Genomic DNA, 26,940 nt, shown 5'->3' with positions numbered 1-26,940 from the left:
AGAACCATTGACAGTAGTAGGCTGTAGCTGTTATGCCAGTCTTCCTTAGCCCAGTCAGCCAGCAGAACAGTTGGACGTTAAACCCCATTTCATTTCATGTCATTTATCATAAATTTGTGCCATGTGTGTTTTGTCGTTTTGTTATAACAGTAGGCCTACTCAGTAACCTAAGGCAGTAAGGGTCGTCTACATAAATGTCCTTAAAACAAAACTCAGGGTGTATTTGTAACAGTATTGTCAGTATCTGACATCTTTTTTTTTTTTTTTTTAATTCCATACCAGTGGATCGTAAATTCTCAATGAAATGTCTTGAAAATCCATTAATCGCGACGGGTCAACACTTTTTGTTTTGCTATCAGTTCAAAAGAATGATTTAGTTGTGTTTTTAGGTTTTACGACTTTTTGTTTGTCAAAATAAAAAACAAAACAAAGCTCATTCACGGCGTGTTTTTCACCGGAGCGTGTTTTCTTTCTTCTTGTAACTTATGCTAATCATGTCATCATCTACAAGTACATAACCTCGCATGACACAATGCAAGAAAAAAAATTACAAATTTTCGGATCGATTTGATGATTCAATATGACTAGATCCGTAGCGTGCTCGTCTAGCGCGCGCTTCTGGTACACATTTCCGCTTCCCGTCTTCTGTCTCCCTTGTAAAAAAATAAAGTATGTTTTATAAAAATGCAGAATGGTTCATAACTAGTAGTCCATAATCAAAATTATCAATCTGTGGAGGTTACTGACATTAAGCGAATACGTCCAAAGACAATATCCGATGAAGGCGCGCTAATATCTCTAATAATATTATCTCTTCCGGTGTGTAATAACAGTAAAAAGAACAGCCGCCAATTTCTAAATTTAGAAGCTTCCTGTCATTTGCATATTAGGAAGCCCCGACTTGAGGATTTGGGTCAAAAGACCGGCTTCAATTATCACTGATTATCTTGTTTTTGGAGTAAGGTAAGCAAAATGTATTTCTACTACATTATAGAATGGTTTTCTTGCAGACGCAATCGATTGATTAATGGCGATTGCGGTATTTAGTTCATGGTTGGGAACCAGCAGTGTGCACTCAGACCCGTTTATCAACATTCGGCCAACATTTCTCGCATTCCACAGCTTGCATTTACCTCTATTTTACAACAAAACAACAACAAACATTATCAATAGTTGTAACCGCAATCAAGGTAAAATTCACGCGATCGGAAATACGTGTACAATGATCAAACGAGATCATCGAAGCAGACTTCTAAGACAAGCAGCCATCTTGAATCGACTGGTTATTTCGCAGGTCAGCCATTTTCAGCATTCAGGTGTGTCGATAGCAAAGTTAGGATGTTATCATGGACCTCCCGCTGTGCACAAGCAATGCTAGAATACACAGAGGTTATCTAACCAGAACCCTGTCTAGATTATGCGGGGTTAAATGTTTGCTCTCTGTTTTTTTTATTATTTAGTGACTTGTTTTTTTGTAGACAAGCAATTATTTTCAGTAGAACATGAAAGGCAGTGTGACTTTTATCCCATCCAATTCGATAACATACTGTTGTCGAATGTCAAGGTTGATCGTGTTGTAGGCTGTAGACAATTCAATATTATATTATGCATTTGATTTAGTTTTGTCTACAGAAAGATATTGTATTTAGCTACCATAATTATATAATAAAGTTTTACTTTAGGTAGTTTAAGTTATTGTCAAAATAATTCAGTTTCAAGGTACATGTAAAGCAAGGTATTTTGGAGATATGATATAATTATTAAAATCATTATTGAAGTCAAGAGGCACAAATATATTCATTTAAATCAACATTGATGTTGTGATCTTACCGGGGCATCTGATATCCAATATTTAAGGCAAAATAAACATTTTTACCATGGTACATAAATTGTGTCCGTACAAGAATGCGTTTCAGCACCATTTGTATCAAGGGACTCGAAACGCTGATCTGTAAATAATCAGTGAATTCGACAACCACATCGCCTTAGAAACTGTTCTACAATATTAACATGCTTCATAAATGACAATTATTATTCAATAGTTCTCTTATCAATCATAGATGTTTCCTCAATTTTTTGTTGGAATTTCAAGGTACCGTACGTGACAGGTATAAAATCAACAGGGCGTTGGATGGCCGAATGGTTATCATATACGCGCTCTGTCATAAGGTCTGTCATTGAGTCAACTGGTGAGGTTTCGAATCAACGGTTGTATGTGACAAGGAGTAGGGTCACCTGTCCAACTTTGTGGGTTTTCTCCGGTTCCTCCGGTTTCCTCCCACTGCTAAAGACCCCTACGCACAAGCAAATTATTGAAATAAGATTGAACCATATGTTAGTCCTGAAGTGACCTAGTTTGTGTCAAGTGGACATTAAACCCCATTTTTCCCTCTCTCCGTCTCTCTAAAATCAACATTTCCAGGTCTGTAGATACATGAATAATTCATGATATCCAGGTCTGTCGATCGATGCATCTGTGATTGACATTTTTTCTGGGTAAAGAAAAACTAGAATTGTTATTCCTAGGCCTGTAAATATGAATAATTCATGATAATCAAGGCCTGTCGTACATAATACAAATAATTCATGAGTATTATAAATAGTTAAGCGAGGGGGTAAGTTGGGGTTATTATCTGGTGTTAATTACGGCGTGGGTCACTGAGTCTGTATAGAGATGAGGTAATCCTACATGTATTGTATAATATTATAATACTCTACATCTGTTCAGATCTTATACACACACATTGGTATTTTAACCAGGAATAGACTCTTAACTACATGTAATACAGAAAACAGGTAAAAAAAAAGTAAATCTATAGTAACTCAACTTTATGAGTGTATTACAGTACTTTTTTGATTTATCAACTTTGAGTTTATTTGGTTCTTTCTTGGTTTATTTCACGCAACGTTTCAATGCTCTTAAATGTATCTTTACAGAGCAATGTTGTTGGTTTTTTTTTTTATCAGTTATAAAGATAAATAATTATGTTATTAATTTGTGGATTTATTACCTCTTGGTTTATTTTTCGCAGTGATTAAATATTCTTACAATATTTGAGTAAAAACAAATCTACGATCAACACAATTATTTGTTTTACTTATGAATGTGCTATACATACATTTATGGTTGGATTTATTATTGATCATTTCTTGATAAATATAAAATGAAATGAAATGGGGTTTAACGTCCTACTGTTCTGCTCCTAAACTGGGCTAATGAAGACAGGCATACGCCATACAGTGTGCTATGAGAGAAATTTTGCCCGGGCAGCGGCGCTACGGCATACTCTTATATCGAATTCCAACTGCCAAGGGATCTTTTACGTGCATGCCAATGTGTACACAGGACCTCGGTTATTCGTCCCATCCGAACAACTAGACAGCTGTCCTTGTCGGGCCCTCCGTCCTGCATCACTGACAAGGGGAAACCACGCTGGAAAATCTGAATGAACTTTCTCGGCCAATGCGGTGATCGAACACCCGACCTCCAGGCTAGCGAGCCAGCGTCTTACCCACTTAGCCACTGTGATCCCCCTTGATAAATATAAATATACATTGTACATGTATAATGAAGTTTATACAATCTGATTAAAACACAGATCCTATTTCGTTTCGTTTTTTACAGTTCAAAATTTCGTTTTACTTGTATTTACTACATTAGGATCTGGAAGAGTTGTTATATAACCTGCGTTCTGGATGATGTGAGGGGTTAGCCAATGAAACGGTCTGTTACGGAAAGTTTTTGGCATGAGGTGCATGGAACTGTGGGTTACCCACTAGAAACATCAACACTGATTGGTTAATCAAATGTCGGACATCATAGGGTCAAAAGCCACTCACATGACCCCTGATGCGACCTCCCACTGCACATCAGATCTTCAAGTAAGCAGTGGCCATCGAAAGTACAAAAATAACGAAACGAAATATAGATCTGTATAACAGTATTTTAATCAGATTGAAATTTATACCTCTACTTACGCAAAATGTCTTTTAAGAACATAAGAGAAAGTTTGTTTTGTTTGTTCACTATAATAGTACATGTATAAGAAACCAAATGGTCGAACACATAGATTTTAAAATAACTTCATAATTAATGTAGTTTTCACAATAAATATTATGGTACTATTTATTTTGTATTTGGTACAATACAGTGTAATTAAGGATGACATTGACAATTAATGGGTATCTAGAAAATTTTGAGAGGTTCTGATCCAAAATTATTAAGTCCTAACTACTTGAGTTTGGGTTCAAACAACAATTGGGTTGCAGTATCGAGGGCGATTTAAGGCATTGTATACATGTACATGTAGTGTATATAAATGAGATTTGAGGCAGACTTGAACCATGTTTGGTGTGTTTTCTAATAAAATAAAATCAAAAGCGTGAACATCTCTATCCTTGACTTTTGTCAGCATAGAATTTGGGCATAAAATAGTTTAGGCACCCATATGTTTTCTAGAACCAAATTGGCCCTAGATACAACCCCAGGTTATGGATGTTTAGAAAAATGAAACATGGTATAAAGCTACATGTATACAAAAAAGTACATGTACGTACGTTGTACCGGTAGATATATACATGTATATCTATATGCGTTTACTACATGTGTAAATATATAAAGTTTTTCAAATCTAGTGTTTATGCTTTATACATGTATTGGCATGTAGATATATAAAATTGTTGATTTGACTGCGTTTTGTTGAGTTGTCAATCTGTCTTGTCACAATTTTACGTATGTATGTACATGTAGATCAGTACATCATGTACATGTAGTTGAAGCGAGTGCCTTTGTCACTGAATCACTGTGGTTTCCCGGAAGAATAGTTTTTGTTGATCAAACTACTGGACGTTAAACTCTCTCTCTCTCTCTCTCCCCCTAGAATAAATGTATTTTTAGCTAATGGTACATAGTTTTACATGTAACTACCGTACATATTTTATTTGAATAATTTGTGTCGATTGAACAGCTGGACGTTAAACTCTAGCTCTCTCTCTCTCTCCCCCACAAAAACTTTTTAGAATAAAAGTATTTTTAGCTAACGGTACATATTTTTAACTACATAGTTTATTTGACTACCCGTCTTGTTTGTGTGAATAGGCCATTACAAATCTACAATGGCGTAGCGGTTTGTCTGTGATAATTGTCAATGTCATCGTGCACCTGATTTCATATGTACTGTTTGACATTGACAAGTTATACAATAAATCTAGATCTCAAAAGCTAGTTTATACACTCTTAAGGTATGGACAGTGATAAGAATTTAAATAAAAAAGTTTGATTGGATGGTTATGTCAGCTTAGTTTGAAATTGAATATGTTGTAGGTAGTATAAGTAAATGTATTTAGATAAAAAGATTAAAGTTTGATTGGATGGTTTTGTCAGTTTAGTTTGAAATTAAATACATGTAGGTAGTGATAAGAATTTAAATAAAAAAAATTGAATAGGCTTTAGATGAAAGCAAAGAAATGGGGTGTAAAAAAAAAACATTGGTGTTAATAAAATTAAACTCTATATCTCTCCCAAACTGATCAGAAAAAGTTAGTTCAGTTGAGTATTAGAAAGATCTCAAGGTGGCTCAGTGATTGAAGCGCTGGTTCAATAACCAGAAGGTCCATGTATTGGCCGAGAATGTAGGTTATGATTGTGGTTTCCTCTTGTCAGTGGTGCAGGATTGGGGAGTCAGTAAGGAACAGAAATGAAATGAAATGGGGTTTAACAGCCTACTGTTCTGCTTTGAACTGGGCTAATGAAGATGGGCATACATCATACAGTGTACTATGAGGGAACTTTTGCCCGAACAGCGGCACTACAGCCTACTCTTATATTGAATTCCAAGGGATCTTTTACGTGCATGCCAATGTGTACACAGGACCTCGGTATTTCGTCCCGTCTGAATGACTAGACAGCTGTCCTTGTCAGGTCCTGCATCAATGGCAAGGGGGAACCACGGCGGAAAATCTGGATGAATTTTCTCGACCAATGCAGGGATCGAACACTCCAACATCCAGGCTAGCGAGCCAGCGTCTTACCAACTTAGCCACCGTAACACCCAATAAGGAACAGTGTCTAGATATTGGATGGCACTAAAAATCAAGGTCCTACATGTACTTTGGTGTGCACAATAAAGAACAGTTGGTGAAGTAAGACAGAAACGCTGTTGTTCAGATAAAATTTCCCTCATAAATGTAGCACATTGCATGGCATACATGTACATGTATGTCCGTCGTCATTCATTTGGTACATAAAAGTAGGACGTGAAACCCATTTCATTATACATTCTATACAATGTATGTATATTTGAATGAATCAAGTTTTATATACATTTATGATTCACATGTGAAATACATGTGACTACCATGTTGTTTGACATTGAATTCATATGATAATGACTCAAATAGCCAACATCTATTGTGATGAATTTAACTCCATTCCATATTACAAATGAAGTAAATTGTTTCAGTGGCATTTAGTAAATGAACTGGAGATAAACAGGTCATAATTCTATGAAATACAATTACTGTTTATTACTAAGCAGGCAGGGGGGTTGGATGGCTGAATGGTTAACATGTGCGTGTTGTATCATCAGGCCTGTTATTGAGTCAGCTGGCGTGGTTTCGAATCCCCGGTTGTACGTGACAAGGAGTAGGGTCGCCTGTCCAACCTCGTGGGTTTTCTTCAGGTCCTCCGGTTTCCTCCCACTGCTAAAGATCCCTACGCGCAGACGAATTATTGAAATAAAATTAAACCATTTGTTAGTCCCGAAATGATCTAGTTTGTGTCGAGTGGACGTTAAACTCCATGTCTCTCTTTCTCTCTCTTTATTAATAAGCAAAGTTTCGACTAAGCTTCTATAGTCATTATCAAGCAATGATATACAGGTCACAATGGAATACAATTACTGATTATTATTGAGTGACATTTCCACTAGGCTTCTCTAATCTTTATCGCATGCACAGGTCACAATTCTAGGGAATACAATTATATGTACCGTTAATATGCTGCTTATTAATGAGTAACAGTTCGAAGCCTAGTCAAACGGTCGCTCTGTAATAAGGGGGTTTGATTGCTCGTTGTATCAAAAGGTCTGTCATTGAGTCAACTGGCATGGTTTTCGATTCCCCAGTTGTACATGACAAGAAGTAGAGTTTCATCCCACTGCTAAAGACCCCTACCTTCAAGTGAATTATTGAAATAAAATTGAACCATATACATACATGTATGTATGTTAGTCCCAAAATTACAGTTTGTGTCAAGTGGACATTAAACCCCATTTCTCTATATCTCTGCTTATTAATGAAAAACAGTTCAAAGCCTAGTCGAAAGGTCAGTCTGTAATAGACAGTAATTATTGTAACCTAGGTACAAATAAAATGTATGTACATGTACTGTACTTATAGTATTACATGATGACAGTTTAATGATTAAAATATTTATATAATATGAAATGAGGTGTGGAATAAGTGGGAATACATTTGTTAAGTGATGATACTTGAAATTAAACAAGTTTTCCTTTTAGAGAAGGATGTACACTGTGAGTGGTATAATTGTTTATACATGTAAGTGTGGGAACAAAAATTGTGGACCATTTCATTCATTTTTGTGGCGATTTACTATTAAACTTGATGAAGGGTTAATCTACCCATAGTTTCCTTTAAAAATTAAATGATGGGGGGGGGGGGTAGCGGAATGGTTAATGCGTGCGCATTGGATCATAAGGTCTGTCGATTTGACAAAATCTGCAGGTGACCTTAATATTTAGATTTGACTGGGTAGCCACAGTATCATCGTGGTCATACTGTAGGTCACCAGTCCAGTTAGAGCAGAACAGTAGGTCTTAAACCCCATTTCATTTTATTAGAAAGATCGGCATGGAAGTCACCAGACTGGGTGTAAATTTAAATGAAAAATACAAAGTGTAACAAAAGTGGTGAATAATATCAAAGAAAAGTTTCACTAGCTTTCTGTGGACCTTTGGCACTCGTTGTGTTTCTGGAGAACTGACGAATCTGATATATTAAAGTATTGAGAACTATGCTTTTGAAATTTGCGTTCTGTTGTTATCTCTGTAGCCATCAAATAATAACATTTATGTAAATGGCATTCGGTGACCTGATGTATCTGTATGAAATATTAAATCATAAAATGAATGTTATTATTTGATGTCCACAGATATAACAACAGAACACAAATTTCAAACACATAATTCTCAATACTTAAATGTATCAGATTCGTTGGTTCCCCAGAAACATACATGTGACATGTACATACACACTTACATGTACATGTAGGCCTACTGGTTTTGGTCTGACAGGTGTGCTGTAAATCATAAAGCCTGTCATTGAGTCAAGTGGCCTGGTTTTGAACCAACAATTGTATGTGACAAGGAGAAGAGTCAGAGTAGTCTACCCAACCTTGTGGGTTTCCTCTGGGTGCTTCCGATGTACATTCCTGGGAATTTTTGAAGTAATCTAAAACAATATGTTACTCCTAATATCGTCGGTAGGCAGACGAAGTGACTTATCGTCAATAGGTACAGTATGAAGATAAGTCACTTCGTCTGCCTACCGACGATATGACAATGTTTGTGTCATAGGATGTTAAACCCTGTTTCTATTTCTCTTTCTCCCTCCAGGTTTCATAATTGATGCATGTTTACACTTTGACTTGATTTGATGAAAAAATTGAACCAGACAATAAACTTTCAACTGAGTGTCATATCACACCCTACATGTACATGTAACTAAGGGAACAGTCATTGTTGAAAATATAACCTCACAACTTTTAAAATTTCAAATGGTCATGTTAGATATGAAATATGACTCACTGGTTTGAAGATTAAACAAACAACCTTGTAAAATAATAAGCTTACAACATGTAGATAACATATGGATTTTACATATACCAGGGTTGGAGCCACGCAATGACTAAGTGAGTAAGAATCTGGCTCCTAATGTTGGCCTAGAAAGTTCGTGATTTTCCTGCGTGGTTCCCCCCCCCCCCTTGCACATAAAAGATCCCTTGGCAGATGGAAATCGATATAAGAGTAGGGAAAATTTTCCACATGCCACACTGTATGGCGTATGCCCGTGTTCATTAATCCAGTCGGAGCAGAACATTAGAATAATATTAAATCACATTTCATTACATTTCACATATATACATTGTACCAGGGAAAGAATTCAAATTCATTAATGTGATAAACCCCAGGTCTGGTCCAAAAGTATGGAAATGGTCCCTGATTACATGTCTGGTCCGAAAGTGTAGGAATGCCCCCTGACTACATGTACATGTAATTGACATGATACACTGGGCCCTGTTTCACGAAATTTTAAGTAAAGATAAAATCCAAATTTTAGTAGATACTTCAATTTTGATTGGCTAAGCACTAAAATCAATCTAATATTATCCATTCAAATTACTAAAATTTGGATTTTATCTTAGTTAAAATTTCGTGAAACAGGCCCCAGTACATGTACATGTTATTAATTGCAGTGAATGTTAAAAAAACTGAACAAGTACATGTACATTAATATTTTTTAGATTTATTCCCCATTAAGATATTTTTGCTATTGCAAAATATTAGTTGTACTTGTACATGTAATTGATGTACGCTCGATAATAACACCTATTTAAATAGCCAAAAGGGGCTATTTCATTAATAAATAATTATTATTGTTATTGTGTATTGCCATGTATAATGTTATTCATCATTGTATTGCCATGTATACTATAATGTTATTCATCATTACTATATTGGGCCATTTCATGATCATTTTGTTAAGCCCAACATTCATTCAGTAGGGTCGTTAAAAAAGTATTAACATTAGTGTTATTTTGCTCTTATTTTTTTGAAAAAATTTTCACAAGTTGATTTCCTTTATTTTGTTAATGTAGAATGGTAATGAACTGCGCTTTTCATTTTCTTTGTTTTATTTGTTTCGTTTGAATTTGATTTATCTGTTTAGTTTTTGATTGTTTAATTTTTGTTAATGAAGTTGATTCTTTTAAACTTCGTTTTTATTTTTGAACTCTACTTGGTGTAGGTGTTCATCAGGTAATACCTCGACTGAGTTCTATATAGAGATTAGCCGATTGATTTGTTGATATAAACCTTTGAATAATAGCGCCTAACAGGCAGCTGTGTTTAATTATGTTCTCCTGATTTTGATTGTTTCTGTGTGTTTGAAGTATATGTTTGTGATATGCGCTTAGAAACACTTCACGTGTAATGAAGCGCTATATAAATCGAACAATAATAATAATAATGTAACTTATAGACTTGAATGGGGTGGGGCGACAAGGAATATGTACATGTAGTTGTCTATCCAATTGTGCAGGTTTTCTCTCTGGTTTCCTTCCAATGTTAAACTTAAAGACCCCTAAAGCAAATTATTGCAATAAAATTGAACAAGTTAGTCCCGAAATAACCTAGTTGTGTTGAGTCGACATTGAACCTCATACATGTATCTCGTTATACTTATAGACCGGGTAACAAGCGAAATGTTGTTTTTTTTTTGATGATGAAATTTATTTAAAATGGTTTGATAATTGATAATTTTTCTGGGGGAAAGTTGTATTATTAGAATGTTTAAATGTTAAAATCAACAAAGCCTGGTACATTGTATATTAGTATGGACCTGTTGAATGAGATATATGTACATACTGTATAGATATATAGGTTATAGAATGTATCTAGATGTAGTAGAGGTATGTTAAGTGAAATCTACAGAAGGTCAGGGGTCATAGGTCAGTGTGTAAGGTTACATTAAGGTATTTAGTTTACATGATAAATATTCTACTCCAGATATCAAACTGGCAGTTTCTAATATCTACACATCATGTACTACTAAGGAAGGGAGGTCAATTTACCAGGAATAGAAGCTCTAAGTGTCAAACCACTTATTGGGGCCACGGTGGTTCTTTGGCTAGGTCACTGGATTCAAACTTGAATGTTCCAGCATGAGTTCTTTGGATCAGTCCAATAATTTGGGTTCTGTGCTCAAAGTACAAATTCTATGTACATGCAGGGGATCACGTGGCTAAGTGGGTAAGACGCTGGCTCACTAGCCTGGAGGTTGGATGTTCGATCCCTGCATTGGTCGAGAAAGTTCATCAGGATTTTCTGCTGTGTCTCCCCCCATGTTGTCAGTGATGCAGGACAGAAGGCCTGACAAGAACAGCTGTCCAGTTGTTCGGATAGGACGGAAAACCCAAGGTCCCGTATACACATTGGCGTGCACGTAAAATATCCCTTGACAGTTGGAATTCGATATAAGATTAGGCCGTAGTGCCGCTGCCCGGGCAAAATTTCCCTCATAGCACACTGTATGGCGTATGTCCATCTTCATTAGCCCAGTTCGGAGCAGAACAGTAGGGTGTTAAACCCATTTCATTTGCCCCTCAATACCAGGAGATATTGTATTTATATGCAGGATCATGTACACTACACTTGAGATATCTCATACTGACCTCAACATATGATACATGTATATAAGATTATTGGCCAGGGACAGATAAATCTACTCACATTACTAAATAAACCATGAATGTACACTGTAATGTATCAGAAGGAATTTTATACCCTTTTACACCTGGTGAAGCTGTAGTTTGTATATTTCTGAAATATTCAATTTGAAAGCTGCTGGATCATCATGTCCATATCTTTTTGCACCTGGAATGTGTTTAAATCAATTATTTAATATTCAAAGATGTATTATGTAAGAGCTAATCTGGCATTAAGTAAAATGTGCTCAAAATCAATTATTTAATATTTAAAGATATATTATGTAAGAACTACATGTAATCAGCCTATAGCAGGTCTTTCTTTTGATTTCGAATGTTAATATAAACTACATACATGTACATGTATTACTTAGATATTGATTCACGTGACAAGACTATAATCAACTCCCTAGACCATCGCCAATCGTATGGCTCCGATTTTATGTATATTAGGATTAGAATTAGAGCACTTTGGACGTACATGTATAATTGTCTGGTGGTTGAGTGTCGTACTTGAGCTCTAGCTGGCCGGTCACCTCTGGCTTACGGTCGTGGGTTCGATACCTACATGTAATTTGAGCGTACATGTATGTGGCTTGGAGATTGGGTCACCTTCTCAACTTCGTGGGTTTACTCCGAGTACTTTTGTTTCTTCCCACAGGAAAGACGCATGCGCTAAGTAGAGTAAAATAAGACAACTTGTCTGCGATATCACTGTCGATGGAAGTGGACATTAAACCACCAATAGAAGAATTGAAATTTGACATAAGAGTACACACTGCATGTCTTTATTAGACTTTGAGAGAGAGCCAGGTAAAAGTTCTCCTCATAGTGCAGGGGGTTGGATGGCCGAATGGTTAGGACGTGCGCGCTGTATCATAACGTCTGTCATTGAGTCAACTGGCGTGGTTTCGAATCCCCGGTTGTACGTGGCAAGGAGTAGGATCGCATGTCCAACCTCGTTTGTTTTCTCCGGGTACTCCGGTTTCCTCCCACTGCTAAAGACCCCTACGCGCAAGTGAATTATTGACATGAAATTGAACCATGTGTCAATCCCGAAATGACCTAGTTTGTGTCAAGTGGATGTTAAACCCCATTTCTCTCTCTCTCTCCTCATAGTGCATTGCATGGCACACATGTACATGTTTGCCTGACTTCATTAGCTCGGGCTGGTAGTGAAATGTAGGTCTTTAAAATGGCTGAATTTGATTTCATTTGGTCTTCTTGAAACCACATCGTTTGTATTCCTTTCCACTGATTCACACCAGTAACAGCATGTTGGAATGTATATTATGATTATTGGAAATCAATTCCTAAAATATTTTAGTCTGAGTGACTGAGACCTGAAGATATTTATTTATTATTAATATTAACAAGCTCTTTGTCAGTTTGTTCTAAATATAGTAAAATAATTATACAGGTCACAATTCTATGGAATACAATTACATGTACTGCTTATTAATGAGGGACAAAGCTTGATAAAAACTAGAGAAGCCTAGTTGAAACATCGCTCAGTAATAAGCAGTAATTCAAGTATTCCATAGCATTGTGACCTGGGTATTTGATAATGATTGGAGAAGCCTAGCTGAAACCTCACTCATTAATAAACAGCAATTCAAGTATTCCATAGAACTGTGACCTGCATATTCTAGTTCAATTTCTAAATGCCATTGTAACAATTTTAGTAAAATAATTGTCAGTAAAAATATATGACTGCATATTGATTATGAACATTTATTAGATTAAATCCAAGGGGTGAGTAACCTGTATTGCCTCCTCCGTCCCCACAAACCACATGAGATTGTGGGGTTTTACTGCAATAAGGTTCTAGTTCACAAAAAATATTTTTCGTTTTTTCAGTCCTGGAATTAAAGACATACATGTAGGGGGTGTCTGTTGTTACATTTGAGCCAAATTTAGCATTAACAGAACATTAATTTTTATGGGGAAACGATCACTGATTTCCCATAAAGATAGTGTTCTGGTAATAATGTGTTTCCCAATCCCTAAATGCCAGTTAAAGATTAAATGTTAGCCTGTACATGTACACATGTAATTTACTGTGTTCTCCGATGTATCAGGTCCAAACTTTACGCGTCTTGTGTAACACACTGCATTCGCCTAGTACATGTAGGTGCAGAAAAAATAGGAAATTAAACACCATTTCATTTTATTTCGATGAATCGTGTTGGATTTCCACTGTGTTCCCTGATATCATATCCAAACTTTGCGTGTCTTGTGTAACACACTGTATTAAAATACGAAATTAAACCCCATTTTATTTTATTTTCATTGAGTAAGGTGAGGACATGATATGTTGACCTTGCTTGATATATTTAAATGGGTGTTTGTTGATAAAGTCAACAGTCAACTGTGATACCAGATGACATAAACCACTACTAACTTCATTCAATAACAAACTAGAAACCTTTCATGTGTGACAAACATGTCCTTGTCACTGTCCTTACTCTATAAATAATATATTATACATTCACACAAACATCAGATAATAACTTGTTTTAACTGAGATGGGGTTTAAGTCCACTCGTCACAAATTAGGTCATTTTGGGACTAACATGGAGTTTAGTTTTATTTCAATAATTCGCTTGCGCGTAGGGGTCTTTAGCAGTGGGAGGAGAAAACCAAAGAGGTTGAACAGGTGACCCTACATTCACACAAACATGAGATGATAAGTTGTTTTAACGTGAGATAGGGTTTAACAATAACATCCACTCAACACAAACTAGGTCATTTCGGAACTAACATATGGTTCAATTTTATTTCATTGTGCGTAAGGGTCTTTAGCGGTGGGTGGAACCTGGAGGACCTGGAAAAAACCCATGAGGTAGGATAGGCGACCCCAGTCCTTGTCACTTACAAGCAGGAATCGAAACCAAGCCCATCGACTCAAATGACAGATTTAATGATCTAACCATTCAGCCACCAACCATCTCTTGGTTAATACCCATACAAACACCAGATAATAACTTGTTTAATGCCCATACAAACATCAGATAATAACTTGTTTAATGTCCATACAAACACCAGATAATAACTTGTTTAACGCCCATACAAACACCAGATAATAACTTGTTTAACGCCCATACAAACACCAGATAATAACTTGTTTAACGCCCATACAAGCACCAAATAATACACTGTAACTTGTTTTATGGCCATACAAACACCAGATGATAACTTGCTTAAAACCTATTTGGAAATGAAAATAATTTTACACCGTATCACTGCTGTAAGGGCAAAATTACCTATGTTACACACTTAATGATGTGTATGCCTTTCTTCATTAGCTCACTGAGTAAAATCCTGGCTCTCTAATCTGGAGGTCATCGGATTTGATTCCGGTGAGAAAGTACAAATGTACCTCCGGATTTTCTGGAGTGGTTTTATCTTGTCAGTAGTGCAGGAGGAGGGCATACATGTAGCAAGGAACAGTGTCTAGTCGTTCTAATGGACTAGAAACCGGTCCTGTGTACACATTGGCATGCACGTAAAAGAACACTAGACATTTGGAATTTGAAAAGAAGAATAGGCTGTAGCACTGCTGTTAAGGGCAAAATTCCCCCCATAGCTCACTGTATCATACATGTACATACCTGTCGTTATTAACCCAGTTGGTGTAGAAGAGTATGTGAAACCTCATTTCATATTTATACAATATCACACCTTGTTGGCTATAAATAATATATGTACATGAAGGTAAACAGGTGTTTTTTTTGTTACCTGGTAAAATCAAAGATGTTTGAAAAACACTTAATATAACAAGTACATTGTACATTAGTTTCTGTCAGTACATGAGATTGACAAAGCTTTCAGTGTGGAACACCAACCAGTCTGCCTCAAATAATATATGCAGGCAACATAAATTGACTCAGTGATCAGTCAATGTGATAGCTAGCCTACAGTGAAGAAGGTTATTGGCATTATGACTAGTAGTCTCTCCGTGAGAGAAACCAGTCATAGTATTAAACGAGCTCTTGGCGTGTAGACTGACTGAACACTATAGCTGTGTTGAGTTTTACATCATTAATTCATCGTGTGGCGGGCTGTGCAATGAATTTAATCTGTTTTCATCACTTCAAGTTATTTCGGCAACAAGTGGTTTTAATGCAGCAGTGATATCTTGTGTTATTTTGACAGTTTCTTCGTGTTCTTTAAGTGGAATTTATAGTTTGTTTTGACCCAACCTTTAACTAATTGATTACGGTCCACCATTGTAATCGTTCAACCATTCCACTGGGATAATAGCTAAGCGTTTGAAACTGGATATAATAGTTGTATTATTCATGTTGGATTATTTTGTGGAATATAAACCACACGAGGGATAATAAATATACAGAGTTGATTTAACATTTTAATTAAACAGCATTCCATAAGGTAAGATAAATGGCGATTATGTTTGATCCAACTCCCTTATTTCCATCACTTTTACATTTTAGGGTTAGGGTCAGGCATTTACGATTAAAACCTATAAATTCAGGGTTAGGGTTTTATAAGATTAAAACCAATGAGTGAGACAAAATGTTCAACAACAATGAAATATTGAGATACAAAAATGGGAGTCACATCAAACACGAATGCCAGATAAACAAGCATATGAAATGAAATGAAATAGGGTTTAACGTCCTATTGTTCTGCTCTGACTGGGCTAATGAAGACACACAAACATAAGAACATTTGTTGTTATTGTTATGAATGCCATGCCCATAAATCACAATTTCAATATTATTTTAGTTTATTTTTATCCAGGGTTTATGAAGGATAAAATTCATCCACCCTGATGTAAACAAGTTATATTTTAATAAATACATCCATCCTAATTTAAACGAGTTAATATTTTGATAATTACATCCACCTGATGTAAACAAGTTAATATTTTAATAAATACCCCCATCCTGAGGTAAACAAGTTAATGTTTTAATAAATACACCCATCCTGAGGTAAACAAGTTAATGTTTTAATAAATACACCCATCCTGAGGTAAACAAGTTAATATTTTAATAAATACAGCCACCTCGATTTAAACAAGTTAATATTTTAACAAAATTCCAAAAGCTAAGATAAACATGCTGTTGTTATGTTTTAATGTTGCATTTTAAACATTGATAATTATCATACAGGATTTATTGACCTGTCCGTTAAACAGTAGGTTATACATGTATCTTCAATCTTATAGCCGGTGTATTATTCAACAATATTCAACATACATCAACAATACTTGAACACCTTACTTCTTATTATAACTCTATATTCAAGTTACAACACAACACATGTATAACAATAATTGTCAAGGGTTCTTTTACGTGCACGTCAGTGTACACAGAACTTTGGTTTATCGTCCCATTCGAATGACTACATACTGTTCCTTGCCATCTGTCCCGTTGAATAATTCTGTGTAGTACATTGTATGTAGTGTTACAACACACACATGTATAACAATAATTGTCAAGGGTTCTTTTACGTGCATGTCAGTGTACACAGGACCTTGGTTTATCATCCCATTCGAATGACTACACACTGTTCCATCCCTGGTCATCTATCCAAGCATGCCGAATAATCCTGTGTAGTATGTAGATGAGATATTTAAAAGGATTGTAGACAGACAGTCCAATACATGTATTTAGATGAAGGTGATATTGTCTGATGTTAGAGAATGAGTCATACTGTCATCGTGATTAATTCATATTTAATTCATGTAATACTCTCACAGGTTGACTGGTAACACATACTAAAATAATATACATGCACACTCACAGGTTGACTGGTAACACTACACATACTAAAATAATATACACTTACCAGTGGGCTGGTAACACTACACACACTAAAAAAATATACATGTACATTCACAGGTCTCCTGAAAGCACACATACTAAAATAATATACATGTACACTCACAGGTTGTCTGGTAACATCACACACACTAAAATAATATACAGGTACACTTACAGGTTGACTGGTAACAATATAATATACATGTACTATGTACACTTACAGGTTGACTGGTAACACTATAATATACATGTGTATCCATTAATACATAAATACAGATAAACTCAGTTATATTATAAGCTATTTGATCATCAATAGATCAGGTGTATTCATAATATAACACGAACTTCATTGATTTATTAATCTTTAAATGGCATTTAGTAACTGGATAGAGTAGCAAAAAATACATACTTATGGAAAACAGCTACAAGTGTATTTTAAGGTGACGTTTCATAGAGTATTCTCTCAACATTACCAAGCTAATACAGTTTCTTAGTTTGTTACGTGCACCGCTTCAATAGTCGTACCGGTATTCCTTGCTTGTACATGACAAGGAGTAGGATTGTCTGTTGTATGTAACAAGCAGTAGGGTCGCATGTCTGACCTCGTTGGTTTTCTCTGGGTCCTCTGTTTTCCTCCCACTGCTACAGACCCCTACGCGCAATCGAATTATTGAAATAAAATTGAACCATTTACTATATATACTTGTATGTTAGTCCCGAAAAGACCTTGTTTGTGTCGAGTGGACATTAAACACCATTTCTCTCCCTATATATCAAGCGATGTAATAAACTAAGAAGTAGTAAATCTATAAAGTTGTGTTATTATGAAAGTTATACCTCTAGTTCTAAATGTCATTTAAGGATAAATTAAGGTACATGTAGATTGGGTCGCCTGTCCAACCTTGTGGGTTTTCTCCGGGTCCTCTGGTTTCCTCCCACGGTTAAAGACCCCTACAGACAAACAAATTATTGAAATAAAATTGCACCGTATGTTAGTCCCGAAATGACCTAGGTTGTGTTGAGTGGACGTTAAACCACTTCTTTCTCTCTCTCTTGCTTTTCGACTCATTTTCGTCTAGTTATGGTTTCTAAGAATAGAGCTATACCCTACTATGCCTTTCAACTACCAGCATTCTGTACATTGCTTTCTGTATCCCTTAGGGGGGTTGGATGGCTGAATGGTTAGCGTGCGCGCGCTGTATTATACAGTCTGTCATTGAGTCGACTGGCGTGGTTTCGAATCCCCGGTTGTACGTGGCAAGGAGTAGGGTCGCCTGTCCAACCTCGTGGGTTTTCTCCGGGTCCTCCGGTTTCCTCCCACTGCTAAAGACCCCTACGCGCAAGCGAATTATGTAAATAAAATTAAACCATATGTTAGTCCCGAAATGACCTAGTTTGTGTCGAGTGGACGTTAAACCTCATTTCTCTCTCTCTCTCTCTGTATCCCTTAAATTTATAAACCTATCTCTCTGTCTTTCTCTCTCTCCTCTCTCTCTTGGTCATGTTTGTAGCTTATTAAATTCAGTGAAGCGATGTTTTAACAAGGTGATAAGCCAGGTTATTTCTAATATTAACAGGTTACGGTTGATGGCCCATAATAACAACGATGAGAATCTATCATTAGTGTTAAAAACTGTCACTAAAGCCAGGTGATTTGTTTCTGTTTTTGAGTGGGAAGCTCTCCATTACATCCCCTTTACTTATCCCCTGATCAACTACATTATTTACATTTTAAATGTACAGAATGTTACTTTAATATCTAATGTCATTAATTTATACAAACCAACCATGTCCAGTAGTCTTGGCATGCCTTTAACAACAACTTGTTGAATCTTACAATTACTGCTTTACATGTATATAAATGAGTATTTTGGATAATACTAACCCTAACCCTTTTGAGGTGTAAAAAGTAAAAGGGAAATTGGATCCAAGTTCAGTCTTCTATAAAGGGTTAGAGTTAGGGTTAGTATTCCCTGAAATACTCATTTATATAAAGCGGCCATTATTGACTCCGGAAATTTCCAAACCTCTCCAACCGGTCTACAAATTAGCATCTCCCATGATCAATAGCTGATCAAAGACAAGTTATTCTGGCTTGTATATATATACATGTACATATACTTACTGTATATCCGTTTTAATTTCTTGCAGTAGCATTCTGTGTTACTGAAGTGTAGATTGCTTTCTGCATCTTTTACAGCTATAAATTATTATAAACATTCCATGTTATTACTGTATAATTATATGGTATATGTACATGCTTTTCGACTCTCCAACTTTGTGGTTTTCTCCGGTTTCCTCCCACTGCTAAAGACCTCTACGGAATTATTGAAATAAAATTGCACCATATTTTAGACCTGAGATGACCTAGTTTGTGTCAAGTGGTCGTTAAACCCCATCTCTCACTTTTCGACTCATTTTCGGCTATTTTAAGGTTTCAAAGAATAGAGCTATACCCTACTACGCCCTTCAATGAATAGAATTGAAATGAAAAGGAATGGGGTTTAACGTCCTACTGTTCTGCTCCGATCTGGGCTAATGAAGACGAGCATACGCCATACAGTGTACTATGAGGGAAATATTGCTCGTACAGTGGCACTACGGCCAACTCTTATATCGAATTCCAACTGTCAAGGGATCTTTTACGTGCACGCTAATGTGTACACAGGACCTTGGTTTTTTGTCCCACCCGAACAACTAGACAGCTGTCCTTGTCGGGCCCTCCGTTTAATGAATAGAGCTACATTTATACCATACTACGCCCTTCAATGAATGGCATTCTGTACATTGCTTTCTGCATCTCTTTAAAACTATAAACATGTTAAAGATATTAAATTGTGTATTTATTTAAGTTGAATATAAGTTAGATTACATTGAGGTAGGTTGTGGTTGATAAATAAAGGTTGTTTATCAAATTAAATCAAGTTGGCAGGAAATGTGTTTTAATAATTGATTTGATCTCCCTCCTGAATATAAAATGATTGTGTTTGACATTTTCAGTGGGTAGCCTGATCAAGTAAATTGATGACCTAGTTAGAAATATTCTGGTGTTTATTTTGATATGGGCTTGTAGTGAAGTGGGGAATATAATAAAACAAAGTTACTGTTACTGATTCGTTCTCAGTAAAGTGTCGATTATGGAGTAATATTGTTGTCCTAGTTAGAAATATTTGGGTGTTGTCTAAAAAATGCTTAGAATATTTGAATAAAATAATAATAAAAAGTTACTTTGACTTATTCATTCTCAGTGTAAAGAGAGGAGATTATTTGAATAGCATTATATTAAATGATGAAAAAACACTTTATTGTGACTTATTTGTACTGAATAATGTATACCTTAATAGAGAGCTGTATTTATACATGTATACATATGAAATCGAAATGTTTTTATGTTTAAAAATTGGGAAGAAAGCGTATAAGAGCTCATGATCAAGTGTGATCGTTTGTTTCATTTTTGAACAATACATGTATCGAATTTTTGATGGATTAATCCCTGCTAGAATTATCATTCACTTAATAAATTGAAATGTTTTTATGTTTGAAAATTGGGAAGAATAAAGCGTACATGTATAAGAGCTCAGGTGTGATTGCTTCAAGCAATTTGCTTGTTTTATTTTTTGAACAATACACAAATCTAATTTTGGATGGCTTAATCCCTGCTAGAATTAGCATTCACTTAATAAATTGGAATGTTTTTATATTACGAAAGGTATTTAATATTAACAGGTGTTTATTAGCAGTTGTTTGAATATTGAAGAGAAAGCTCAAGGTATAATGCTTGCATGTGAAATCATACAGTCTCATTGGATCATGTTGTGTTGTTTCGATTTCCCACTAGTATGTGACAAGGAGTGGGATCGCTTGTCCAACCTTGTGAGTTTCCTCCAGGTCCTCTAGTTTCCTCCCAAATTATTGAATAAAATTGAACCATGTTAGTCTCAAAATGACCTAGTTTGTGTTGAGCAGATGTTAACACCCCCCTCTCTCTCTCTTTCTCTCTCTCTCTCTTTCTCTCTCTCATTAATAATTTATATAACATTTAAGGCTCAAAGAAAGACCTGCAATAGGCAGATTTAACTCTAACATAATTCCTATTTAAGCATTCGATTCAATTCAATCAGGTTAAAAAGAGACCCATTACCAGAAATTACCCAAGAATTACAGGTACATGTATAGCTGGGGAGAAAGCTCAAGTATTTTGGACAAAATAGGGTGGGTAAAACCCCTGAAAAAAAAGTTGCCAACCATAGCTCTGAAATACCTACTGTAGACTGTGCCCTCCATAAAAACTTCACTGCCCTTCCGCAACCAGCAAGCTTTCTACGGGCTTGGGTAAAACCCATTCCAGTAAAAGACTGCATGAAGCTGTTAAGCTAATATCTTTCTTGTAGCAAAGGTTACTTCCTGTGCCAAGGTGTTTTTATATGTATTTCACCTTGTAGCTAATGTTGATGATAATATATGTTTTATCAGTATGGTGTTTATATTGATAATGAAGTGTACAAGAGATAAATGTATATTAGATACTTGTATAAAGTTATGTAGAAGTGTATTAGATACTCCTATAAGAAATGTTTATAAAATGCACCTTCCTTGAGTATTAACTTTGACGGAATTGTACCCAATCCAATACAAGAATTCACTGTTTATTAGATAGGCGTGGTTAGTAGTGGAGTATATACATATCTACATTGAGAGAGAGAGAGTTAAGGTCCACTCACACAAACTAAGTCATTTCGGGACTAACACATGGTTCAATTTTATTTCAATAATTTGCTTGCGCATAGGGGTCTTTTACATTGGGAGCAAACCAAAGGACCCAGAGAAAACCCATGAGGTTGGACAGGCAACCCTACCCCTTGTCACGTACAGTTGGGGAATCGAAACCATGCACCTTGACTCAATGACAGATCTTATGATTTCACATGCACAGGTTAAAACACTAGATCATCCGGTCATCCCCACCCCCCTCCACATTATAGAAGAGATAAGTACTGGTATATAAAAGTGTACAACAGATACTGGTATAAGAATGTTTATAGGTGTAGTATATACCGGTGGAGTACTCCATTGTTAATTGATACTAAAGTTAAAGCCAGATGCTACTATATATACATGTAACTAATATATTTGTGGAATGTCTACTGCTGTTATACACCACTGATCTAATCAATAATAAGCTTTTATACACGGCCTATAATTTCTAATTCGCTTTCATTTTCACACACAAAGGTTGAGGTATTCAAGTCATGAGAGAGAGGGGTAGGGGGAGAGAGAAACATTCATTTTACACAAAATACATGTAGGTCATTTAGTTTGCTTGGGTGTAGGTGTCTTTAGCTGTGGGAGGAAACCAGGGGATCCAGGGAAAACCCATGAGGTTGAACAGGCGATCCTACTCCTTTTCAGTTAATTATTCATGTAGGTACATGTACACAAACACTCTTAAATTGTTTGGTCCTTATTTACATGTAGATCCACATCATTACCGCCATATAAAACCGTTTTATTCCTTCGACATCGACAGGTCTAAAAATGTCAATCATTCTTTTATCTTGTTGTTTTCGAGGTAAATATTGGCCTGATTGACTACAGTGGCAATACCTAGCCAGCACTAACATTTTTAGTCATTTTAGGTATAACATACCTGTACAGGGCACATGTTTATTACCATAAATTGATGAAATTGACAACCATTTGAGTCAGTGATGGATATTACCCTGTGCTGGGCTTGTACATTGTTTTAAAAATATCAAAGAAATAAAGACAAATCTGTCACTGTGATAGATAAAATGACAAAGCCTAAAATTGTACGTTATTTCTAGTCTTATGAAATGAATAATGGGGTTTAATGTCCTACTGTTCTGCTCCGAACTGGGCTAATGAAGACGGGCATACGCCATACAGTGTGCTATGAGGGAAATTTTGCCCAGACAGCGGCACTACGGCCTACTCTTATATCGAATTCCAACTGCCAACATTTTACGTGCACGCCAATGTGTACACGGGACCTCTGGTTTTTCACCCCATCCGAACGACTAGACAGCTGTTCTTGTCAGGCCCTCCGTCCTTCGTCACTTACAAGGGGGAACCATGCCGGAAAATCTGGATGAACTTTCTCGGCCAATGCAGGGATCGAACACCCGACCTCCAGCAGGCTAGTGAGCCAGCGTCTTACCCACTTAGCCACCGTGACCCGTCTTCTAGTCTTATGTTAAAATTGTGAAGTAAGGTCATGCCTTTACAATAATCATTGATTAATTCATGTTATCTGGTCAGGGTAATATTATAGTGCTTATTAATTACTATCTAGATTAGAAAACCAATCATCATAAAATCTGTTCCGATTAACAGCATGCGATAACAACACTTCAACGTCAAGGACATACCAAGAGTTGGAACTCTCCCACCGCTCGCACAGAGTATATTTTTTTCTCTGCTACAATCATCAAACATGCAGTGCATTGACACAGTTTTGGTTTCATTTAACTCTAATGTATTCACCTAAATGATCATACAAAATATTGTCTCAGGGATTCTGATTAGTGTTTGTTATGTTTATAGTTATGGCTTCCTTTTACTGTATATAAATTTTTAAGCTTTATACACAAATATTGTTGAAATCTTGTTGAAACGTCGCAGTGAAATAAACCATAGTAATGGTTATTCCTTAAAAGTGTTTTATCTGATTATTTAGTAATACCCTGCTATTTTTGAAGATTTCAATGTTAATGTTGTATGTTGATTTGAAGTTTTCAATTTTAATGTTGTAAGTTTATTTGAAGGTAATTTGAATAGTCTAAACTGTCAGTCAAACACCTGAGAATATGATACAGGTCTTCACTAGCCAGGTTTATACAGAAAATCTACATGTAGGACATTCAACTCATTTATTATTTCATTTTATTGCAAGATACAATACGTTTATGAAAGTCACACAATTGTCGCGCCATGACGATGATTATACATGCTACATCCCTTATACAAAGTAAAAAGGAAATTAAATTTCTTTCAACTTTTTAAAATCCACAATTAAAAGCTTTCAAGTAAGATAAATCAAATTGAGCAATATTTTATTTGAAGAAAATTAAATCCCAAATTTTCCATTGTTGACATGTTCTGAGAAAATAACTTTTGTAAAATTTATTTGCAGATATTTTTGGATTATTATTTAAGTGTACATGTACATTCTACATGTACTGTAGTCTGTAGCTTAACTGCCTGAGGCCTGTTGACAGGGCAGTGGCCTTTCTTCCTTCTCTTCAAATTGAAACTGCCAAGGGTAGTTGTTGATGCACATTGTACATACATGTATATCTAGCTTTTTTTTGCTCATTCAAAAGACTAGGTTCATGTACATGTACTCATTCCTCATCAGAACATGGCTTGAAAAATCCAGGTCGTTCTTTTGTTCCGCACAGGGATCAGGCCAGAGACATTCTGGTTGAGAGGCTAGAGCCCTACACATCAACCACCTTGACCTGGCAGTAGATAGAACAAATTCCCATAATGTATATACATGTATTAACAATATTCATTGATAAAAGTTTGATCATATAGGTACATATAAATAATATACAGACATTGTATACTACATGTATAATTATTATGTCTGTGTATGCTATAATATACATGTAATATAGATATACATTGTTGTACTATTATTATTATGTCTATGTAATAACTAATATGGCATATTATATAATATAGAACATGTTATATTATTATGGTATGGTATATTACATATACCATGATATTGATATAGACAGTCTGTCTGTGGGGGTGGGGGGTGGACAAATTGTTTGAACTGGTGCACGTGAGATGATAATGTCTGTCATTGAATGGTTTTGTTTGAGTCCTCCGTTTTTCTCCCACAGCTAAAAACCACAATGTGCAAGTGGACATTAAACTTTCTCTATGTAATATGGTGTTATTTAATATTATATAGATACATTGTATATTTAGAGTATAATATGAGACTATGATAATATTTATAGGTATTATATACTCAGTGTAGGTAAATATTATCATATAGTCTATCTATTATACTATTGTTTGTATATCATGCTGTGAGTTTATTTAATAACTCATCCAGATGTATTTCAAATACCACAATTTGATACAGATTTAACTTTAAGTACAGGCCCATAGTTTGCGGTTAGGCAATGATACTGATTTAACTTAAAGTACAGGCCCATAGCTTGTGGTGTTTTGGGGGGTGGGGGGGTGAGCAAGGCTGACCCCTTTTCATTGGACGCAATATGAAGCCAACGAGCAATGTGCCCATATCAGTATCATTGTGGGTGCCCCATAAAGCCAAGTGACATTGGTTGGGCTGTCCTGTATAGTGTTAGAATTCATGTAAATGTATTGAACACCAAGAGTGGGGGTGGTACAAATGTATCTAATTAAATACAATCTTTTAAACTTTTGTTACAATTGGTAGGATACTACATGTACAGGAACATTTCATGTGTTCAAGTACATGTATTCCCAATTCTAACCAAATTTTATTCCGTTTTATTTTTTGGTTGATTTCTCCTCGTTATCTTGATCTGAACTGTTCACCAGAACGAAACGAGAATAACATGTAGTATTAATCAGATTGTATAAAAAAGGATGTGATATATATTATCTATAATCTTTACATAATAAATTTACATACATTATACATTACTATCTTAACATGTGGTATACTGGTTATTATAAACCCCCACGAAACATATACATGTACAGTTCCCTAGGATTTTATAGTGTGGTTTATTTTAGCAGTGGACACAGTACACTAGCTGAATCATTTGACCGAATCAGTCAGTGTCAAAATTTGCCTAGTGTGTCCACTGTCGCCCGAATCAAACATGTTTGATATATTCGCCTAGTGTGTCCGCTTTGCCAAAGCATTCGGCCGATACTCGACTTGATAATTTATTTAAATATGTTACAACAGGACCGTGAAACAACAAAAGCATTGTTATGGAGATATCATGAACGGGTGTGTCTTCTAGTGACCTCAATTTAACAATATTTTATTCTATTATGGAAGGAAGCATGGCTCACAGAGATAGATTTACTCTAAAATAATAATATATTTCTCTGAATCGGAATGTTGGCACTGGAATTTTGTTATCAGGAGGAATTTTAATAATAAGTTTTGTGGTAGGGTAGTACTTTACTATATTTTAAGTTCTGTGTTTTTAGTTATTATTTAGAACTAAAATATTTTTTTTTAAGAAATGGAATAAAAATGTGGATTAACTTCCTACTTTCTGGCACCAACTGGGTTAATAAAGATGGGCATAGACCATGCTGTGTCAGTGTGCTGTGAGGGAAAATTTTGCCCAGGCAGCAGCACAATGGCCTACTCTTATTTTGAATTCCTACTGCCGAGTGATCTTTCATGTGCACGCCAAAGAAAAAAAGTATATGTGAAAATGCTAAAGTATGTAGTTTCTTTAAGATATAAAATAATGCAGGTGGGGGGGGGGGGGCAATGGTTAACATGTGCTTGTTGTATCATAAGGTCTGTCATTGAGTCAACTGGCATGGTTTGGATTCCCCGGTTGTACGTGACAAGGAGTAGGGTGGCCTGTCCAACCTCGTGCGTTTTCCCTGCATCCTCCGGTTTCCTCCCACTGCTAAAGACAC

The 26,940-nt window shown here is 35.8% G+C and overlaps 1 protein-coding gene across 10 annotated transcripts in view; it reads left to right on the top strand.

Moving 5' to 3' along the window:
* The first annotated feature begins 832 nt into the window (after positions 1–832).
* Positions 833–26,940, top strand: part of LOC126816159 (protein hu-li tai shao) — a 59,510-nt gene continuing 33,402 nt past the window's right edge. For 9 of the 10 annotated variants that reach the window (XM_050542403.2, XM_050542402.2, XM_050542400.2 and 6 more), the window contains exon 1: positions 833–963. The gene's annotated coding sequence lies outside the window, so the exon portion shown is untranslated. Of the gene's footprint in view, positions 964–15,493; positions 15,899–26,940 lie in introns of those variants that run through there. The other variant, XM_050542395.2, reaches the window with a different exon arrangement.

The sequence above is a fragment of the Patella vulgata genome, chromosome 3 (assembly GCF_932274485.2).
Source record: "Patella vulgata chromosome 3, xgPatVulg1.2, whole genome shotgun sequence".
Taxonomy (NCBI): domain Eukaryota; kingdom Metazoa; phylum Mollusca; class Gastropoda; family Patellidae; genus Patella; species Patella vulgata.
This window is presented reverse-complemented; position numbering and strand designations above follow the sequence as displayed.